Genomic DNA, 8,428 nt, shown 5'->3' with positions numbered 1-8,428 from the left:
CGCTATTAAGATTTTAAATCTTGACCTTCAAGGAATAACTGCAGCTAAGATACATTCTTCTAAATTAGATAAACCCTCTCATCCTATGGTGCTGGTTTAAACTTCTCACGTGGGGTCAAGGATATGCTTGTGTTCTTTCAGATTCCCGGCCTCTGTGCATTAGTGAAGCCATATCATGGCGTGGCAGAATGTCTTCCAACCAACCGTGACTTCCAGAGGATTCTGAATGAGCAACTACTGTTCCCATTTTTCAAGACTGAAGAAGCCTCTTCACTGACTCCTCATCCTGAAGCCACTCCACAAATGCAAGTCCTTGCCCCCGATATAATAGGGGGAAGCCTTAAGCGCCTGTCTAACCAGGCTGGCATCCTCTTACAACACAATGATACTGCATATACTCCTGATTTTCCTCTGATGGCCATGATCTCCATCACTGGTATTCATCAATCAGGCAAAGAATCACCCTCCAAACCACCTGACAGCAAAAGAAGGATCAGAAACTCGTCATGATGGTTCTCGCATGCAAACTTAAGAAGACAAAGACAAACCAAAAACGGGAACTGTGGGCAATAGGTTCTACTTACATAAATGAGTTAGAAAAGAGCTTAGGGAGGAAAGTCGCCACCATAGGGTGAAAATGCCCAAGGTTAGCTAGCGAGATATTGTAATAGGATCCCAAGTAACTTGTTATAACACCTGCAAGAAATTACTTTCCATCTGATGCCAATATACTAAGGTACCTTGATTACAAACCCCACTTGCCTCCCAGACCCTTTGCTTCTTACACATACAAGGTAATGATTACTATCTAATTGTTTTCTTCAAGTTCACGTGTGTAAGATCTTGTTTTCTTCACATTCGCCATGTGTGTAATATTTGCTTTTCTTCACAGTTACCACGTGGATAGTATCTTGTGAGATCAATAAATACAGAGGTGAAACCCCTGTCCAGGGTTCTTGTCTCCTCCGGGTCATTAGCGTCTCTTGTGTTCAATTCTGTGTCTGCTCTCCTGCTGGACAGGATAGAACTCCAGACTCATAGTCCACGATAGTGGAGAAATTATACAATATGGGTATGCTAGGCATGGAAAAGTTCTGCCTCTCACTGCTCACCCCCCATTATTACCCTGTTCAGAATCTTGCTCATATGTCTATCTCCAGCCATCAGCAGAAGTTGAGCCCCTTTGAGGCAAGGATTGGATATTCACTCCTGGATTCTGAGCCTCCAGTACAGGGTTTGTCAAAAGGTATATATACGTGAATGAATAAACAGTTTCTCCCACAAACCACATACATGCAGCAATCAAGTTGCTCTTGAGAGAATTTATGAGATGTGAGTTGCACAAATCAATGTAACATGAGTCCATTGGTGGAGGGCACATCCTGACATGGCCCCCAATGATCCTCAACTCCTGCTGTTCACACCCTTGTGTATTCAGCTCCCTTTCACTCAGGGCTGACTTGCTGTGAATGAGGGGAGAACAGCATAAGGGTGAAGTGTACATACTACAGTCAGGCTATGAAAGATCATGACTTCTCTCCCTGGCTCTTGCACACAATGACTCTGGTGCAGAGGGCCACCTGTCCAGGTGGTGAGGCGGCTCCAGTCCAGCAGCCAGCATGGAGGTGAGGTCCTCAAACTCACAGCCCTAGAGGAACTAAATCCTACCAACAACCACCGAGCAAGCTTGAAAGCAGATCCTGCTCCAGCTGAACCTTGAGATGACAGCAGCTTTGTGAGAGGACCCAGCTAAGCCCTGCCCAGCTCCCTGACTGCAGAATTAACGAGAAAAGAATGGAGTATTGTTTTAAGCCATGAATTTGGGAGTAATTTGTTTAGCAATAGATAGATAACTAGTGAAGTGCTCACGTAGTTTGCATGTAATCAAAAATAATAAAAAGAATACACGAGAAAAAAATTATTTCCCTGATAGATTCTGTTTTTGCTCTGACATGCTAATCATTACACATGGCTTCAGTGCTTGTGGGAACATATAGAATAGCTGCATGGTATAGTGGAAAGAACTGATTTTTTTTTAGAGTGAATGGGAGGGGGAGAAAAAAGCTTTGTGCAAATTTAAGCTCTGCCAGTAATGGTCTGTTTGAATTTTGACAAATTTCCAAATGGGTTCATATGAATATTCTGCCTCTCACTGCTCTAAGGATCTGTGGGAGGGAGAGCATGACAATAATTCTTGAGTCATAGAGTCACAGGGTGTCAGAGCTTGAGGAACTACTGGCTTGATAACCTGAGGTCACAGGACTCCTTAAAATCACTGCAAAATCTTGTGTACCCGATGCAAACATTCTGGGTGATGAGGGCAGCAGATATAAACCAAAAACAAACAAACACACAAAACAAAGCAAAACAAAATAAAAACCCAAAAAACAAACCAACAAACAAAACAACACAAGAAAACAATCCTTCAAAAATAAACATGCAATATAATTTTAGGTGGTAATTTGTCGTCTGTTCCATCTTGCATGTAGCTGTTCCCTCCATATGTTCAGGGTTACCATTTATGTCTCTGACCCTGAAGAAAGAAACAGTCTTTCCAACAGGAGCATCCATCTGAAATCGTAGTGTTTCTATGCTACTTAAAGCAGAAAGACCCCTGAGTGCCCCCACTCCCCCCCCAAAAGAGCATTTCCATTTTATAGGAAATGGCATTTTGAATATGAGCTTTGATGCAACAGAATACAATGATCTCTTTCAACAGTGACCACTAAAATTTGATTCCACTGCAATAATATTTCTACTTGCTGTCTATGTTAGGGTTGTCATTAATCATTGGTTCCGACAATAACACCCCCAGAAAAACGAAGATTCAAATATGTAAGTATGGCCTCCTGAAAATTACCGACAGAATCAACTTTTACAAAATAGCTGTATCATGAATGCGTGCGTCACCGTTGTTTGAGGGTCATGCTAATCTATTCTGTATTGTTCCAATTTTAGTCTACGTGCTGTCCAAGCAGGCACTACAAAATATCTACATCAACGAAAAGGAATTTTGTTTCTTAATGTCTCCATGAAAAGAAAACAACTTTGTATTTATAAAAGTGTTCATTGAACCGCAAGTGTGGTTTGACCAGTTAAGATTTTGAAAGAAGGTAAAGATTGTGAAAAAAAAAAAGTAAGATTTTGTGACAAAGGGAATTAAGATGTTAGGCTCTATGTGGCAGCTATGCAAAATGTTGGGATGTAATCGAATTCAGGCGATGAGAAGACATCATGACCGAGAAGTAGTAGGGACTGAAAACTTAGATGTGTGGCTGGACACTCGATTAAAAATATTAAGATAAATACAAACCAGACCGATTGTCAAAGGTCTGAATCAAAGGGCGAAATATCCTTAATCTCAGTATATGAATATAAATTACAGTCTAATAAGATAAAATGAGGAAATCTGATATTTAGTGCTGACATAATTCTCTATGTTATGGCACGGGATGATGCGATAAGAGATCACAGAACATCTGTTGCTTATCTCAAAATTCAGTTTCTAGTACTCAAAATGACTTGGAGACCATACCCTTCAATAGACAGCGTCGTAAGGAACGGAGTGTAAAAATAAACTGTAATGCAGGGAGCGGCAGGGTAGTCGTGGGTGAAACCCGTGCAGAGTATCATGTTCAATTACATATCATTGGAAATTCAAAATATAAAAGAAAATCAAGGTAGCAGTTTCCCATTTTCTTATCATTCTGTGATACACAAATTAAATGTGTTTGTGTGTGTGAGAATATGGAACAACTTTTAATGACTCTAAGTTTCAAACCTCTGTCATATTTGTGCTTACGACAGCTGAAATTTCAAACCGACGTAGAGGTAACACATCGGTAATGTACATGTCATGACCGTATTGCCATTGGCGATACCATATTGCATCACAGTGAAAAACTCTTAGCAAATAGCCAAAGAAAAGTAAATAAAATGATCTCCAATATACATAGTTTCATTCCTGAAAAATACGATGCATATAAAAAATTTACAAAATAAATTTTGTATTTATTATGGAAAAAAATTATTTAGGTCCCAGGCTCAGATAATCACAGATAGATGTTTCACCTACATTACTAAACACCTGTCCGGCAAGATATCTTTCATATTTGACCTCTGTCCTCTAAATAAAACCCATAAATTATTTTGTACTCATTGTGGTAAGAGGAAGAAAAAAAAAAGAATTGTCTTCTGGGGAGCAGGCATACAATCAACCACTGCTCTGGGAGTTCTCACTGGATATTACCATCTTACCGCTTCTATTAACATCTAGATTTAAATAATACTCAAATCTCTATCTCCATCTCTGATCATTTTCCTGAATTTCCGATCCATAAATCTCACTGATAACTAGATACGTCTATTTACATATCTGACTGGTGTCTCAAATTCGTCACGTGCCAAACAGAGCATTTTTTACCTCCTTTCAGTTAGTTTTGATGAACCTTTAGATTTCCTGCTCTGGAAAACACTGTCACCTTCCATCCAGGTTCTCTGGTTCCCAAGGAATTTTCCTTGGTTTTAATCCTCTTTCTTGCTCTTCACATTCTATCAAACCTGTCAGTTTGATCAGCCTCGTTCGGATCTACCTTCATCTAAATCTCTCTCAAGCCCTCTTACCTCTCCATCCACTTGTCCATGATCAAAACTCAAGTTATTATTAATTTCCATCTTGGTTACTTTAAAAAGCTCCAAATTTTTCTCCCTTCTTCTGGTTTTGCTCTGTCACCAAGCCAATCTTGCTTCCAGATTGGTACTTTTTCTAACACAAATCTAATGTCTAACTATATTCCTATTGTTTAGCAAGCCATTCGGTGGGATGTACATGCCCTTCAAATAAAGTACAAATGTTACCTTCCCATACGCATTTTTATAATTTCTCTTCCTTATACAGTTGGCCCTTGAACAGCACAAGTTTGAGCTGTTCAGGTCCACTTATTCACAACTTTCTTTTGATAAATACAGTCCTATAAATGTATTTTCTCTTCCTTAGGATTTTCTTTTTTTTTAAATTTTTTTAATGTTTATTTTTGAGAGAGACAGAGAGACAGAGCACAAGGAGGGGAGGGGCAGAGAGAGAGGGAGACACAGAATCCGAAGCAGGCTCCAGGCTCTGAGCTGTCAGCACAGAGCCCGACGTGGGGCTCAAACCCAAAAACCGTGGGATCATGACCTGAGCTGAAGTCAGACACATAACTGACTGAGCCACCCAGGCACCCAGGATTTTCTTAATAATACTTCTTCTCCAGCTTATTTCATTTTAAGAATACAGTATATAACACATATAACATACAAAATATATGTTAACTGACTGTTTCTGCTACAGGTAAGGCTTTCCAGCTGTTTCCTACAGCTAACAGTAGGCTATTAGTAATTAAGTTTCTGGGGACTCAAAAGTTACACATGGATTTCTGAATGCACGAGTGGTTAGTGCCTCTAACCCCCATTTGTTCAAGGGTCAGTGTATTCCCTCTTTCAATCAATTTGGACCTCTTTTTTTTTTTTTTTTTTAGCTCTTCAATTACGGCATGAAAGTTTGCTTCTCCCAAAAGCAGACCCTGAGATAAGGATTCACAGGCATGTGAATTTTAATTGAGAGTTGATCTCAGGATGCAACAGTATGGTAATAGAGACCTGAGACACAGAAAGAAGCTGTGACTGGATTACTAAGCACATTACCACTATTGTTATCCAGTGTAGAACATGAGCTTTGTAGCCAACCCATCTCAGAGGTGAGGGATTTGGGGTGCTCATACACCAAATCCTGGGGAGAGAAAGGCATCAGTTCCTTGGCACTTCTGGCCTTCTGTACGCGGGCAGAAGACAGGTTCCAGCAACCAGAGATAGTCTCAGGAAAAGAGATACAGATGGAGATACTTGAAGAAGCATTTTAAGACACTGACATCATAAGGACTAACAGTACATTGGTGGGGGATTCTCACTTTCTGCTATGTAGGATTTTTTGTGTCTCTGGGTCTCCCTCCCTACTCCATTTGCTTGGATGGTATCTTGCCCATGACCCTGATGCTCAGCTAACTTCTCTTCCTTCATTGTTTAGTTTAGACATAAATGTTCTTAATGTTATCTCTGGCCTCCGAAATCTGTGATAGTCACCCCTGCCCCCGCTGTATACATCCTTATTTCTACTATTTTAGAATTTATTACACTGACAGATTAGTGAAAAGAGAAAAACACGTATATACAGATATAAACATATTGCGATAGGTTAGGGGAAATGGAAAGATTAGTTTCTGTGTAGAAGTATCTAGGTTTTTATGGCTCGGTTCTAGAACTAGTAACATTGCCTAGAACTTGATCATGTTACACATCTGTAAGGAAGGCTGAGAGATGAGGTTTATTAACTGGATAGCCACGAAAGAAGAGGAAACTGTCACCAACTATCAGTTTCATCGTCTCACGTAGGGAACAAGTTCAGCCCCTACCTAAGGAAGATAACCTAAAATCACATCCAGTCACGGCACCCAGTTGAAAATCCAGGATTTCTGGGCGATACGGCCTTTCTATCCTCCAGATTTGGTGTTATCTACTCCTAGTCTAGAGACCTGTGCTCTAAAAAAGCCAAAGCATCTACTCTCCACGTTCAACACACAGAAAAAATACAATGGTGGAGAACAGACAGGATGAAACCACTCTAGGCTCTTATAGATGGGAGAGCCCTTGATTCTCAGCAGTTGTGATCCTTGGTGAACAGAGGTCCCTCTGTCCCAGCAGTACAGGAAATTCCTTTGTTAAAACCCAGATGTCTAGCACGGCTGCTGGCTTTCCGGGGAGAGTCCCCTTGCCTGCCATCCTCACTGGTCCCAGCTCAAGTGAGGACAGGGGAGTATGCTCCCTTGCAAGTTGATCACAGTTCATAGCTTCTTTTCTACTTGTGCAACTTGGAAGCTCCAGGGCTCATTTAAAGCTTGGACAGGCAAGGGCTTTTCAGCCTCCACTGGTGAATTCATTGAAAATTCATTTCTCTCATAAATTCTGTAGACTTCTGATCAATTTTTTTCTAAGTGGTTCCATGTCCCTATAACCACAGTCAAAGCCCTTTCATGGACATAATTCTCCCATTTTATTTTATTTTACTTTATTTTAATCTTTTGTTTTTCTTTTTAAACCTTGTCCTACTCTTCGTCTCAACTTAACGGTGATAACCTTGATGCTATGTGAAATAATACTTAGGAAGGCCATACTATTCAGGAATGGTTGCCTCAGACTTGAGCTGTTTAGTTCAAATGAGATTATTTACTGGGCTTTAGTCACTAAACATCTCTTTCAATCTTATCTGTTACTATTTGAGGTCTGGCTGTAGCCTGCTTTTTCAACACCGTAGAACCTTGGGTCTTTGGATGTTCTTGACTGTCACGGACATCTGTTTGGAAAGCAGTCTATTCTTGCCTGAACTCTCTCTCTCTCTCTCTCTCTTTTAATCCTATGCTAAGTCAAGTCAATATAACTTGATACACAATTATTCTGACTTTTTCCAACCACTTTCTCTAGAGTAAGGAATCAACTAGGTTGCCTTCTCAAATTGAAAGCAACCGACTATTTTGTCACAACAAAACAAACTTCTTTCTCTTCTGGCCTAATATATCTCTTTCCTTGCCACCGTGAAACCAACCACTAAGCCAACACCAAGGTGCTGATTTCTGTAACAGCTGGTGGGGGCATATGATTTTGAAACAAATAAACCCCCACACTTCAGTGGTTCGACATTATGGGTGCTTATTTTTCAGTCACATAAAATCCAATAATGTATTCAATGATGGCTTTCCAATGGGAATTCAGAGACATACCTGGGTATCTCTATTTAGTTTTTTCACTGTCTCCTAGTGTAGCAGGGTTCCCACACCGAGAGTTGTGACATCAACGTTTTTCTTTCCAGGAAGCAACGGCCAGCACCACTCAGTTGGGTTCGTACCCAAAGAACTGAGTCCCGAATGCCACGTGGCGCAGTTTTTTATATATTTTTCACTTCTTTGTCTCCCATATATGGTAACATACAAACATGTAGTCTGATTAAGTGGTTTCATGTTACAAGGTCGTGAGGGATGCTGTCATGTATGCATGTAACCAGGTTGCCTGGAGGTTTTTTGTTTGTTTGTTTTCTTTTTATTTATTTTTTTTCTTTCCTTAGGGAGGGGACCCTATCTCACTAGGAGAGTAAGTTCCATTACCAGTGGACACAGGAGGGAGACTGGGGTAGTTTGTAGGAAGCTTTTATAATGCAGGCTGAAACGTGGTAATTGTCGCTTTCACCTGCATTTTCATTGGCTAGAAATGAGTCACTCAGGGTGATATGTAACTGTAAGGAAGGCTGGGAAATATTGTCTAGCAGTGGGTTCACAGATAAGAGGAAATCTGTTTGCGAATACCTAGGCAACCTCTAGCACATTTATCAGAAATCAATCAGCCA

The 8,428-nt window shown here is 40.4% G+C and overlaps 1 non-coding gene across 1 annotated transcript; it reads right to left on the bottom strand.

Moving 5' to 3' along the window:
• Positions 1-2,877: 2,877 nt before the first annotated feature.
• Positions 2,878-2,982, bottom strand: LOC122467400. Its single transcript, XR_006292934.1, has one exon. It is a non-coding gene; the product is annotated as a U6 spliceosomal RNA (small nuclear RNA).
• Between the last annotated feature and the right edge of the window lie 5,446 nt (positions 2,983-8,428).

Source organism: Prionailurus bengalensis, chromosome A3, assembly GCF_016509475.1.
Source record: "Prionailurus bengalensis isolate Pbe53 chromosome A3, Fcat_Pben_1.1_paternal_pri, whole genome shotgun sequence".
Lineage (NCBI taxonomy): Eukaryota > Metazoa > Chordata > Mammalia > Carnivora > Felidae > Prionailurus > Prionailurus bengalensis.
The sequence above is the reverse complement of the archived record's forward strand: the minus strand, read 5'-3'. Positions and strand labels throughout refer to the sequence as shown.